The 14,402-nt window shown below is 42.2% G+C and overlaps 1 long non-coding RNA gene across 1 annotated transcript; it reads left to right on the top strand.

The window, feature by feature from the left end:
• Positions 1 to 1,175: 1,175 nt before the first annotated feature.
• LOC138259427 (uncharacterized) lies at positions 1,176 to 10,042 on the top strand. Its single transcript, XR_011198727.1, has 2 exons — positions 1,176 to 1,509; positions 9,736 to 10,042. It is a non-coding gene; the product is annotated as an uncharacterized lncRNA (long non-coding RNA).
• The last annotated feature ends 4,360 nt before the right edge of the window (positions 10,043 to 14,402 follow it).

Here is a 14,402-nt window from a genome sequence, read left to right as displayed (position 1 = left end):
AAACAGTAACTTAAGGGTTAAAATTTGTATGGGCGTGAACAAGAGATTGACACCCAAATCCAAGAATATATCGAAGAAATACTGAAGAGGGGCGTGTCGCGCCTTCCGCGATCAAGCCAAGCCTCTCAGTAAACAGCTGAGATTAAAACTGAGCCTCTCGAACCAGGGAGAGGTTACCGTAGCGACGCGTCTGTGCTGGCCGAGCTCTTCTGAGGAAACGCGTTGAAGCGAGACGCGCTCCTCAGGAGAGAGCGGCGGGAGAGCCGAACGTTCGAAAAGAACGCTCGGCTCTGCCTGTGAAGCGCGAGGCAAGCGCTTCTGAAGAAAAACGGCAGAACGACCAAAACAACGAAAAATTAGTAAAATCTCTACTGTATAAAAGTTAACTTACTCTCAGGACATTTCCATAAGAAAAAGCAGATGTAAAACACACAACAATACACAAATAAGAAACGAAATGAGGAAAGAACTTATCTTGACTGCGAGCAGCAAGAAAAGAGGGCTTGTTGTTCGCAGTTAAGATAATTATTGTGGTTGAATGGTTTTCATTGGTTATTCTTTATGACCTCATCGTTTATTTCATTTGCTATGCCTCTTGGGATATGCAGTTCTGCTTTATTATCTTGGCTGCTGTTTAAAATAAAAGCAAGAAAAGGAAGCATAATAGGAGCCTCCGTTCTTGTAATAAAATCAATACACCTCTATTGAAAAGCTTTTACCCGGCGCTACGCAGATAAGTCGCAGCTCTCTAGTACTGCCAGAACTGCTGCAGCAGCCAAATTCCCGCCACATCTGAAACGCTTAAAAAACAAGCACAATCCCCCTTGAACAAACACTCGTACAGCCCATTAAAAGAACCGCTGACTACAAGCCCAGCCCCACATAATCACAAGCATTTGTTAACGATAAAACGAGTTGCTGGATAAGACTACGTTTGAGACTGACAACACTCCCTAACCATGGTTACTGACTGAAATAAAGATAAAATAAATTAAGGACTAGGGATGAGAACGAAAGACAAGTGAAGGTTATTGGCCCAGTAAAACAGCAGCGATCCAAATACAGAAGCAACTGTAGCATGTCAATTGCTTTTCTAAAATACAGTTGGTTCGTAGTATGTATTTATTCGCCATACTGAGGTGGTCTTCGCACATGCATTGTGTAGAAAACTCGTTCATCATGGCGCCGAAAGCTGTTGGTTAATTAATGGTTCCCTTTCTGACATGGCTGCCGTCTTCGCTGCCGACTACAGCGCCCCCGTCAAACATGGCCGCGTTCATGCGCCAATCGTGACTGGTCCACATTATAAGAAGGTCATCATGGCTAGCTCTCTCTCAACAGTAGCAGAGCCTCGCAGATCGTCCTTTAGCAAATGTTGGAGCTGTCGGTTGTTGGGAGCCGCAGGGCTGTACGGGGGAGCGGCGTATGTGTTCCAGGCGGCGAGACGGACCATGGCGAAGGGAGCGGCCGTGGGACCAGGCACAGTGACGCAGATTGTGTTTAGTCTTTGTGAGTAGGATCGGACTGTGCAGGTGGGTTGGGGAGGCGGGAGGATAGGAGGGACCGCGCCTGTCCACCTGTTGGCTGTAATGAAGGTGAGTATAGATGTTCAAGAGGAAGCCCCATTAAAGCGAATGGAGAAACATTTTTTGGGGGGTGCCGCGGGCTTGCAAAAGAGCAAGCACACATACAACTCAACTCTCGCAATATACATAAGAGTGAAGTAGTACAGGGCAACGCTACTCGTGGAAAGGCGTTTATGATAAAGATTGCCCCGTGAGATTGTTTGAAAGTTTTTAGTGTTTTCCAAAATAGAGACCGTTAATTACCCATGGCTCGTAAACACAGCTACATGGTTCATTGTGTTATTAGTGATACGTTTATAACTTATGTACGTGGATGCCTGTGGCATTCTTATACCCACCGTGTAAAACATAATTTATAGTGGGTTTTGTTGTATTGCATAATGGAATCTTGGAAATGTGGATTTTTGAAGGGACAATCCTGGCAGTTGGTGGACTGCTTTGCCAGGGTTGGATGCATGTACTGGATGTCGTATACTTTTAAGAACTAAAGACAGAAGAAAAGAAAAAGGGAGCTGTGGCATCTTTTCAGTTGCGACGAGGGTGGCTACAGTTCCAACCCTGGCGATGTTTGAAGGTCAACTTTTCTAGAAGAACAAAGAAGTTCATTTCACAGAAACCCGATGTTCAGGAACAAGGACAAATACACATACTTTGTCACGAACAAACAGCTAATGGAAGGTAACTTTTGATTAGTAAATGTTTACCTCCATTATTTTTTTGCTGTTTCGTTATGGTGCGCTTGTATTTTATTTAATTTTCAACTACATGGGCATTTCCATGCGCGAGCTAACATTGAGTTAGTTGCGGTCTTTGTGTGCGCGAGCAGTGGCGCTGTGCCGTGGTGCCTTGCACTATTATTGTTTAGCAACATTTCCTGAAACGCACGTGTCCTTGCTCGCGCGTCATTAAAGAACTTGCTGTATCGTGGCTGAGGCTTGTTTTTTGGAAACAACGTGGAGTGGCTGAAAAACACTAGGAATTGCATCGCACTAGCGCCGTGCCGTAGGACGTTATTATTGGAAGTTCCTTAGCAGTACTTCCTGAAACGGCTCGCGCGTCACTGAGGAACAGGCCAACATTATTATTTTTTGTTTTATTTTTTCTTTTTCAAAATGATGTGGAGTGGCTGGAGAAAGACATTAGGAAGTGCCTACAGGAACCTTGTTTCTTAAAACGACTCGAAGCTGTTGAAGGAAAACGTAATTTTTTACATTTATTTTTCTATGTTCGCCATGGATAAGTAGTCTGCATCAGCTTTGACTGAATTTTGGCATTTCATCGCTGGTGTATGAGTATTAGAACTGTCCAACAGCATTTCTGGATCTGCACTTGGATCGGCGTATGACAGCGGTGACTACTTTTTATATTTTAGTTTGTTATTTTCATTGACTTATACAGTGTAGTAGTGTTTTTAAAAGGGGGAAAAAATGAAAAGACTGTGTGTGAGTACAACATGCAGCCAATAGTACCTCCACCAAATTTATTATTATTATTATTATTATTATTATATATATATATTTTTGGCAATACCTGTGGAACCAAGCATGACATGAAAGGATTGGCGTAATGCTTTTGAAACGTACCTAGAAGCATTGGGGGGGAGCTATTTTTTACAGCAAGAAGGAAATTAGCTTTTTTGAAACATAATCTGGGGGTGGAGGGAAGGAAGGTATTGCAAACTTTACCACAAGTGAATAGTTAAGGAAGAAGGTGCTTAAGATAAAAAGAACGATGGTAATGATGTGTATACAAGGGCAATGGGGGCATTGGAATCTCATTATTGTAAAAGAACTAGTATTGTGGTAGAACGTCATAGGTTCTTTTCGAGAGTGCAAGCTCCTGATGAGTCCGTTGATCAGTTTGTATGTGCATTGCGTACTTTAGCAAACACATGCAAATTCAGGGAGTTGCACGAAGAGATTTTTAGAGATAAACTGATAAATCGTACAAGACATTTGAAAATTCTGGAAAAGCTTTTGAGTCTGACTCAATAAAACAAGTTTTGTCGTTTCAGGTTTTGTCTGTATCTAATGATCAAAACGCTGTGAAATGGAAAGGAGAGTTTCCTAATTTGTTTGGAGAAGGTTTGGGTTGTTTTGAAGAAATTTCCACACAAAATTATTTTTAAAAAAGGTGCCACACCGAAAGTGCACAAAGTGAGAAGTGTGCCTGTGGTATTGAAAGCTGAATTAGAAAGATTGTTGAAATAGGATATAATAGAGGAAATTGAATCATCGGAATGGTTGAATCCGGTTGTGTTGGCTCGGAAACCCAATGGTAACATCTGAAGGTGTGTGGATTTAAGGGATTTGAATGACACCATTTGGATTGAAAGGCACCCTTTGCCAAACATTAATGAACTTTTGGCTGGAGTTCAAGGAGGTAGATTGTTCTTGACATTGGATTTGTCGAGCCCTTACCACCAGATAAAGTTGCACCCGGATTCGAAACACCTCACATCATTTATTACACCGGAGGGTGCATTCAGATTTAAACGCATGCTGTTTGGTCTTGCATCTGTTTCTGCAGTGTTTCAAAGAATCATGCAAAGTTTGTTGGGACAGATTGAGAACGTGAGGTTTTTCCAAGCGGATGTGTAGGTGAGGACTGAAGATATGGTTAAACATGGAGTAATGAGAGGAGTATGTGAAGTTTTGGAAGCGGCTGGATTAACAGTTGAGTTGAGTAAGTGCATGTTCCAGTGTAGAGTATCTGGGACCTACAATTTCAGGTAGTGGAATAAAACCAAAGATCAAGTTGCTGGAAGCAATTGAGAATGTGCCAAATCCAGTGAATAAGGATCAATTGAGATTGTTCCTTGGTTTGGCGGAATATTACGCAAAGTTTGTGCAGAATTTTGCTCATGTGGCCCAACCGTTGTGTGAATTGATGAAAAAGGGTCAAAATTATCTTTGGTGGGAGGAGTGTCAGCAGGCATTTGAGAAACTTAAAAAGTGTGTGTTTGGTGCAGTGGAGTTGAAACCTTTTATAGCGCAAAGGCTCACTATTCTTGCAACAGAGTCTAGTATGCATGGATTGGTTGCTGTATTGATGCAAGTAGATAAAGGAAGGGAGCATGTGGTGGTGTTTGCATCAAGGGCATTGAAGGGTGCCAAAAGTATGTATTCTGCAATAGAAAAAGAAGTGCTTGCATGTTGGTGGGGTGTCCAGTATTTCATAAACTATGTATGGGGAAGGAGATTTGAGTTGCGTACGGATCACAAACCACTTGTTGATTTGCTCACAACTAGAGGGGCCAGTTGGGCGTCGTCCAGAATTGCAAGATGGTTATATTGCTTGCAAGAGTACACATTCACAGTTAAATATGTTCCAGGGGTGAGGAATGTGAATGTGGATTGTTTATCAAGATTACTGTTGGAGAATACCAGTGTTGAGGATGATGAAGATTGGTTGGTGGCAGATATTCGTGATATGAAAATTAAACCAATATCAGAGGACATGTGGAAGGCTGTTGTTGCAGAAGGCGCAGACATGCAAGTGTTGAAGGGAAATTTAGATAAACCATGGCACGAGTTGGATGAAAGTGTGAATAGGTTGATGAACTACAAGAATGTTTGGTCAGCGTTATCTGAACAAGGAGGAGTAGTGAGAAGAGGAGACAGACTGATTGTACCTGGTAGTTTAAGGAAGCAGGTGTTGGAGATTTTGCATGAGGGACATGGTGGCATGTCGGCTATGAAGAGGAAGGTGAGAGAAAATTTTTGGTGGCCAAGTATGGACAGATGTTGAGTGATTTGTGAGAAACTGTATGAGTTGTGCTTGCAGTGACAAAACACATAAGTGTGAGAAAGTTCCGGTTACTCCGATACTATTTCCTAGTGAACGGTGGAAAAAGGTAGGAATGGATGTATGCGGTCCATTTGAATTTGGCGGCAGCGGAAAATATTATGCTTCAGTGATGATGGATTATCACACTAAGTGGCCGGAGGTAGGTGTGTTTCCAGATGTTAAATCTGGAGCTGCCATTGAGTTTTGTGAAGAGGTATGGAGAAGGGAAGGGTATCCTGAGGCTTTAATCACAGATAATGGTCCTCAATTCACGTCAAAAGAGTTTAGTAACTATTTAGAAAGTTGTGGTGTCAGACACATTAAGACCGCTGTAGCCCATCCTAGGGAAAATGGTCTGGTGGAAAGGTTTAATAGTGTTAAATGAGAATGTACAGTTGTCGCTTCAAAGTGGTTTGGATTGGAGAAAGGAGATTAAGAATCTGCTAGGGAGTTATCGTACCACCCCGCATACTCTTACGATGGAAACTCCTTTCATGTTATTGAAAGGAAGGAAACCCTGTACCATTGCCGTTCCAGGATGGATGGGAAGAGCTGGTAAAGGGAAGATTGATGAGGAGAAGTTGTCAGAACGTGTGAAAAAAGAGCAAAAGAGGTATGATGGTAATGTAAGGGGTGAGGTAAAGAAAGAAAGGTTTGTGGAAGGAGATTGGGTGCGAACTAGATTATATTATGGTAGTAGGAAAGGTTCATCAAAGTGGTCACTCCCTAAGCAGGTGATTGACGTAAGGAAATAAAGTGTAATTTTGGAGCATGGCAAGAGGTGGAGCACAGAGGTTGCGGTGGAGTGTAATAAAAGAGAATTGCATAAATGTGATGATGGTAGGGATGAGAGTACTGATGAAAATGTACAGGTAGAAAAGAGACTGAGAAGGAAGCCAAGTTATTTAAAAGAGTATTATATTGATTGACTACAATATTTTGTTCCTAAAGAAGAATGTGTGTGTTCGTATGTTTTGCTACAAAGGACATGTTTTGTTTTCTAAATAGTGTTATACTCACTATTCCATGTACATATGTTTTGAGTTTGTTAGATTAGTCTCATGTTTTGTTACGAAGGGGGAAATGTTGTATTGCATAATGGAATCTTTGACGTGTGGAATGTGGATTTTGAAGAGACAATCGTGGCAGGTGGTGGACGGCTCTGCCAGAGTTGGATGCATGTACTGGTTGTCGTATACTTTTAAGAAATAAAGACAGAAGAAAAGAAAAAGAGAGCTGTGGCATCTTTTCTGGTTTGAGTCTATATACAAACATTGCTGCAAATCTGGCGAGATTTGCTTATTGTCTGGCCAAGAAAATAATTATCTGGGGCTGACAAAGACACACTAGGATCCATGGCTTTGCGAACTCTGAGGACAAAAGATGGGAGATGGGGGGGAAAAACTAGAAGACAGGCCATCTCAGGACCTATGTTCTTGAACAACGTCCCCATTCCAGAACAATTTGATTATTACATTTTCTAAGAAATGTTAGACCTGTGTAAAGAGATTGTGCAGACCTTTGTTTGAAAGACTGTTTAAGCCTTTCGTGAATCTTAGCATTATATAGGTATTTAAATCATTTTAAGCCCAGCGTAACATAGTCTGTTTCTTCCAGTGCTTGAGGTAGATTTTCTATATACAAATTAAATAGTTGCCAATTAATATTTTGGGACCTGATTTTAGGAGATAAGCTGGTTCAGTTTAGTTTGATCCTATCCCAGGTGTCTTTGTGTGATTTCATCATCATGTTCAGTTGCTTTTAATCAAGAAAAACTTCTTAAAGTTTTCTCTACCTTTCTCCATTTTCTCAGTGGGAGCTCTGTAGTGGCTAGTTGAGGTGTATATCTTTCCCTTACTTTTCAGCACTAACTGTACTACGGACCAAATGTTACCAACCACAAAGTACTTGTGAAAACCCATTTGAAAAAAGTAAAGTTTCCAGTCCCTGACCTAATTTGTGTGTTATGTTTTTTTTTTGTGTGTGTGTGTGTGTGTGTGTGTGTAAAAGAGTTTCTATCACTTCTCCCTTCATGATGGAGACATACCATTAGTCTGTAGCAGGGTTATAAATATGACCTATACCTGTATAAAACACACTACCCCATAGCCACACAGCGTGTAAAACCCTTTAATACTTAGACCCTTAGTTTATGAGTTGGCTGCAGTACTCATCCTTTACATTCTGTTGGACAAAGTGTGATCGGAGGAATGCTTGCAGTTTATCTAACCACTGGCAGTTGCTCAGGGTAGCATCCCCACCCATCGGTCTTCTGCTTGCCATGCTAATCAAGTTCGGACCCAGCCATATGCAGATAAGTCTTGATCCTGCTTCTCATGGGAACAGTCCAGCCCGAACTACCAGGCCAGGTCCTCCTTGAACTGGAACACAAGCAACCCAGGACCGGCCTCGCCCTAGTTACAGGCTCATCAGCCAGTTACAGCTTGGTTCCAATGAGTGGATGAAGAGGAAACCGACCCTGCACTGTCATTGAGGAGGTTGAGTTAGCCGTACTACTAACAGCTTAGCTAGACCTATACAGATAAGAATTGAGAGTCTGCACCCCAGAGAAGTATTGGTCATACCCCACAAGATAGAACAGCCAGCCCTCCTATGGTAGAAGGAAGACCACCTTATCTCTTTGAGCTGGATGAGGCGGAAGAAGTTTGCCCATTAGAATTGGAGAAGAGTGCCTGCCTTTCCAGCATTGCAGCAAACTAAGTTTTTTTTATTTTTTATGTTTTTATTTTTTTTTAAACCTTTTCCGTGAGCTTTAACAAATGTGGTCATCTGTAATGTACCACGCAGCAGCATATTCAACCCAAAAAGATGATGGATGGAATGCTGAACATTGTCAAAGATTCACCAAGCCACAGATCTGGGTTTAATTCATTGTTTTGCTCACCTCACCATTCCAGTTTGGACCCAGCCAGATTCAAATCAACCCCTCCTTCAATGGAGTAATCCTAGGAAAATGATCATAAAGAGACTTCTGTTATGGTTATGTAGGTAGCTTGAATTCTATGACTGATAATATGTATTTATGCTTTTGACCTAGTGATGGATTGGAAGTGTGCCCTTTGAGAGGATGCTACATCCTGCAACGCCTTTCCCTTTGTAGGTAACAAGTAGTTACAGTTTTCGAGATCCAGAACCTGTGTGGGCCTAATCAGATTGAAACAGTCCTTCTTTGTCTTCCACGTCCAGTTTTTAGCATAGCAATTACTCTAAATATGGTTTCCACAGAAGTGGGAACACCTGCCCACCCTGCAGAGCTTGACTGCAAGCTATCAGTACTGAGGTAAGGGTCACTAAAGCTTTGGAACTTTCTTTCCAGCTGTGAAGTAGCATATGAATGCCGGGTCCTTTTGACACTGACCACAGGCTTTAGATCGTTTTGTTCTTATCTGGTCCTCTCTTCTGTGTCCGCTAGTCCCACTTTACAGACACCAAAGGCTCCATTGACTGGAGATGGTGCTCAGTTCCCCTGTCTAAACCTAAATCTTTTCTCCTCCTTTTTCGATGTTTTTGTTAGTTTCGTATGGGCGTTGAATATTGGCACAGAACTATCTAATTGCTTTCTTCAACTCCTGAATGTAGCAAAACTAGGACAGCAGGCAGACTTATCATACCCGTTGAGATATATTTTAGCCTCTTATGTGATGTCTCTTTGATAGACAAGTGCATAGCAAATTGCACTCATAGAGAAAGAAAGATAGACTATATTACCTAACTGCTAAAATAACATTTGAGGTTGCATGTCAGGGCGCTAGGATCTTCTGATATACTTTTGGAATGTCTAATGCAAACTGTCTTCCTATTTCATTCTGTATATAAATAAATAAAGCTGTAACTGCACATTTATATTACGAATTGTCATTAATGTGTCTGAGTTTCACGACCACTTCCACCCCAAAGCAATCGAAGGACACATGGAAAAAAATACAATAGAGAACGTATGAATAAAATAAATGAAAACATTGAATTACAGACCTTAAGCTTGAATATTATGAAACAAAAATTAAAAACCTGAATACGTCAATATGTTGCAAAGATATACCATTATTGGAAAGGCGAAAAGTTATGTTGCAGGCAAAAAAGGGCTCAATTAGTTTCATGTATAAAGCATTGCATATTTGGATTTCATCGGTGCTTTTAATGTCGGTTACCACCAGTCTCTCAATTAACACATCCATTTGCCAAAGCACTATATTATTTTGCCTGTCTCTACTATTTCTGCCCTGAGTACAAGAAAAAAAAGACCATCCACACACACTTTAAAATTTTTTTCTTTTTTATTTTCATTTGCATTTTCATGTGCTGTGCATGTCAGTAATCTGTCGTCCTCCTCTCCTTTCAGGTCTCTTTTCTCTTGGGACTACCATTCTAATTGATCCTGTTGGGAGCATGAAAATAAAAGACTGACTAAGGACCTTATCTCAGCACATGGAAAAAATTATCTCGACCGCATTCTTCCTTGGACTGTTATGGACATGTAAACACAAACTGAATGCTTTTACCAAGGTGTCTAACCTGTGAAAGCCTGCCCTGATCAATTTAGAATGCCTGGATGTGCATGAAATACATTACTTTATTATCTCCACTGTGTGAACCATAACTATGTTTGTCTGGATTGGCATCTATAAAACGAAGCCCTGGCAAACTTGTTAGATGTCTTTGTGTTTTCGTTACTAAAGATGCAGAGAATTGTGTAGAAGTGGAGCAGCGACCTCTGTCTTTACACTGCATACAGACAAAAATATCAACCTGGATAATTCTCTCCTCCTCATATAGATCAAATTATTTGCTCCCATGTAAGGATCATTAATGTCATAGACTAGTTCAACACTACGTACCATTACATGTCTCCTACCAGAAAATACGTTATTTCTCAAGTGACTTACCAAAATAGCCTTAAACAGGCCACATCTCGATAATCTGTAACCCCCTGTAATGTTACAATGGTTGATCATCACCTCAATCTTAAGAAACGTTAGTCTTTTTTTCTTAAAGACATTTTACTCTGGGGTGGTAATGGCACACACTGTAAATACTGATACCGAAGTGTGTTTGGTATTACTACCCTAGTCTGATTTCCGCACATTAAAATAGGAGATAAAGCGGTAGCACCACTTTTTCCACTTTATGCAATGCAGAAATTGAAATATTTTACTAGGCTTTACCCTTTCTCTGATATAAATACAATTTACAAAGTTTATAATCGGATCTTGATTTCTGTGGAATAACACCCGTACCAAGGCCAGCACTAGCTAAGGTGAGTTTAGACAGCTTCGTTCTAACCCCACCTACATGAGGCACCAGATAGCTCTTTTTCTGGGTAAGGGAAAAAGGCAAAATGTAATTTTGCATGTGGCACTGAAAATCATAGCACCATTCTGGTTGTGTTTTCTTATATGCTTACTACCTCGAGGCCACCCTTTGGCCCTGACTTTCTCTTTTTCTGAAGATCACTAAATGAGTATGTAAGGTTGCTGGCTCATGTTAATTGACAGTAGATCCAGGAGTTTATTAAGTTTGGTGTAACAAAATAAGCAGTGAAGGAAAAATGTAGATTAGTTCAACAATCCTTTTTGCATCACCACGATGACTCTTCTGTCATACCGGCACAAGGCTGCTTGCAGGCCTTCTCAGGAAAGATGAAGAAACAATAACCAAGCTGGTGCAAGTCAAATCAATCTGAAAATAAGTAATAGCTTTTACCCCCAACAATACAAATAAGAAATGGATTACTAAAGTCATTTCTCTGTGTCTGTATGTGGAAGTGACCTCTCCTGGTGATGTCGCCTGCATTGCAGTGATACAAATATCCAATCTTGGATGTCTATTCAACATTTACATTGCCATGCATGATCTGCACAAATAGAGGGTAGGGATTGGGGGGAGGGGAGTAATTTATCCAGTAGACGAATCACAGATTATTGCATAACATGCGCGGACACTTGACCTTTTATCAGTTACATCCTCAAATATAAAGCTAAAACCACATTCTCCTTAAATAGAAATAATATATTTAATACATCTTCACGGATGTTGTCAACACATGTTTTGCGGTGTTCTTACAAAAACCGTATTCAGGACCGTAAGAGATACACATGAAAGAAGAAGCAATAGATAACCACTTATCCTTTATAGCAATACCTTTTGTCGAACCGTGTTTATGATTTTTGATTCTTGTATTGGAATTTCTGCTATGATGTATATTGGTTAAATGGAACCAATCCCCCCGGCTCCAAAAACACGCCAGTACCTCTGTAGACTCTATTAGGGGTGACCCGGCTTTTTGGGTTGTAGTGTTTGCAGAGGCACTGACACTATTCTAGTCTGTCTCAATTATTCCTAAAAATGACTCCATCAGATGACACTACCCTGCTCAAGTAGAGTTCCTTCTGATTTCAGTCACACAGTGCATTATTCCTGTCAAAACATGCTCTGTTACAAGTCCTTCATTATAGGTTGCCAAATCAATGGGATTTATACTTGACAAAGGTCAGACTTTCAAGCCAATATCGTTTTTCTTCCCAAAAGCACTCTTATCAGATCCTTGTCTTGAGCGAGGATCAAGTCTCATCGCTGAAGAGAGCAATCGAAGGTGCGTTCTTGTATTGACTATGGGAACACACTTCTGACGGGGCAGGCATACCCATGCTCCATCTGACCTCTATTAAGGCTGCTATCTGCTAATTCAGGGTAAATTGCAGCCTGATGTCCTTAAAATGGCATCATATAAAAGCCAGGAATGCATTTAAACCGCATGCGAAGTTCATAAAATCTGACACTACTGCATTCTAACTACCTGCCTGGTAAAGAACTTTAACAGAATTAACCTACTTCCTTATTCAGTAACATAAAGTGTACGGCTTGGGGACTTGGTGGCCTTTTGATTTGCTTGTATGAGATCCAGATATTACCTTCTAGTCAATCCATTCTGACACAGCAAAGTTCCTAGCATGGTGATGGATTGTATCCCTGCCCAGAGTGCCCCAGCTGCAACAATGTCTGGATCTCTGGTGCTGATTTTTGCTGTCATGGGTGAACATGGATGATGTGCGTGCGCGCCACGACAGGCCTGCCTCACAGATTGCAATCTTCTAAAGTTTTGCAGCTGTGTGCTTAACACAGTTGTGGTCTACATCAAGGTAGCATGTAGCGCTGTGCAGTGCATGTGTGCCTGTGATTGGTACAATACATGGAAGATTCTGGGTTCCAATTGCGGAGACTGGGGCTCTCTGAATTAGTATGAGCAGGTAGAGGAATCCCCCAGAGGGTGGTGTGGATTGCTGCATTCATTTGAGCTGGGTGGGAGGGCACACTGGAGGAAGAAGAGCCAGGCTCTTTGGTATACATCAAAGGGTGCTCTTTGATTTATAGAGAGGTCACTAGAAGAGGTCTGGCACATCAGGAAGATAACGCTGATAAGAAATCATGAAGAGTAGGGCTGGAGGCCCTGGGGTAACATTTTACTACACATCACCATGGCTGGCATCCCTGTGTGAACTTCTAGTCACTCCTATGACCTGTGTTGTGGGGCTTTCAGATCTGGAGTCGCTCCTGCTATGACTGACTGCTTTCTGGAGGAAGTGATGGGGAGCGGGCACTTCAAAAGGAAACCTACTCCCAACACAAACTTCAAAGACTCAGACCGTAAATTACATTTGGTGTCTGGAAATGGGCTACAAGAAGAGAAGCTTGAGGTTTCCAAAGTCAAGCAGTCAGTTGGGCTGTGTAAGGAGGAGACGCTCTGCAAGACTGCTGCCTGTGACAGTGAGTGAAGGTCTGCCAGTCTCTCCTCTGGATGAGGGTGTAGGAAAGTACCATCTTGCCTGGCATGTTACCCCCATTTTTCACTGTATATATGTTGTTTTAGTTGTATGTGTCACTGGGACCCTGGTAACCCAGGGCCCCAGTGCTCATAAGTGTGCCTGAATGTGTTACCTGTGTAGTGACTAACTTTCTCACTGAGGCTCTGCTAATCAGAACCTCAGTGGTTATGCTCTCTCATTTCTTTCCAAATTGTCACTAACAGGCTAGTGACCATTTTTACCAATTTACATTGGCTTACTGGAACACCCTTATAATTCCCTAGTATATGGTACTGAGGTACCCAGGGTATTGGGGTTCCAGGAGATCCCTATGGGCTGCAGCATTTCTTTTGCCACCCATAGGGAGCTCTGACAAATCTTACACAGGCCTGCCACTGCAGCCTGAGTGTGAAATAACGTGGACGTTATTTCAGCCATTTTACACTGCACTTAAGTAACTTATAAGTCACCTATATATCTAACCTTTACCTGGTAAAGGTTAGGTGCAAAGTTACTTAGTGTGAGGGCACCCTGGCACTAGCCAAGGTGCCCCCACATTGTTCAGAGCCAATTCCCTGAACTTTGTGAGTGCGGGGACACCATTACACGCGTGCACTACATATAGGTCAGTACCTATATGTAGCTTCACAATGGTAACTCCGAATATGGCCATGTAACATGTCTATGATCATGGAATTGCCCCCTCTATGCCATCCTGGCATAGTTGGCACAATCCCATGATCCCAGTGGTCTTTAGCACAGACCCTGGTACTGCCAAACTGCCCTTCCTGGGGTTTCACTGCAGCTGCTGCCAACCCCTCAGACAGGCATCTGCCCTCCTGGGGTCCAGCCAGGCCTGGCCCAGGATGGCAGAACAAAGAACTTCCTCTGAGAGAGGGTGTGACACCCTCTCCCTTTGGAAAATGGTGTGAAGGCAGGGGAGGAGTAGCCTCCCCCAGCCTCTGGAAATGCTTTCTTGGGCACAGATGTGCCCAATTCTGCATAAGCCAGTCTACACCGGTTCATTGACCCCTTAGCCCCTGCTCTGGCGCGAAACTGGACAAAGGAAAGGGGAGTGACCACTCCCCTGACCTGCACCTCCCCTGGGAGGTGTCCAGAGCTCCTCCAGTGTGCTCCAGACCTCTGCCATCTTGGAAACAGAGGTGCTGCTGGCACACTGGACTGCTCTGAGTGGCCAGTGCCACCA

The sequence above is a fragment of the Pleurodeles waltl genome, chromosome 9 (genome assembly GCF_031143425.1).
Source record: "Pleurodeles waltl isolate 20211129_DDA chromosome 9, aPleWal1.hap1.20221129, whole genome shotgun sequence".
In the NCBI taxonomy this organism is placed as follows: domain Eukaryota; kingdom Metazoa; phylum Chordata; class Amphibia; order Caudata; family Salamandridae; genus Pleurodeles; species Pleurodeles waltl.
Note: the sequence above shows the minus strand (reverse complement) of the source record. Positions and strands in the feature narration are given on the sequence as shown.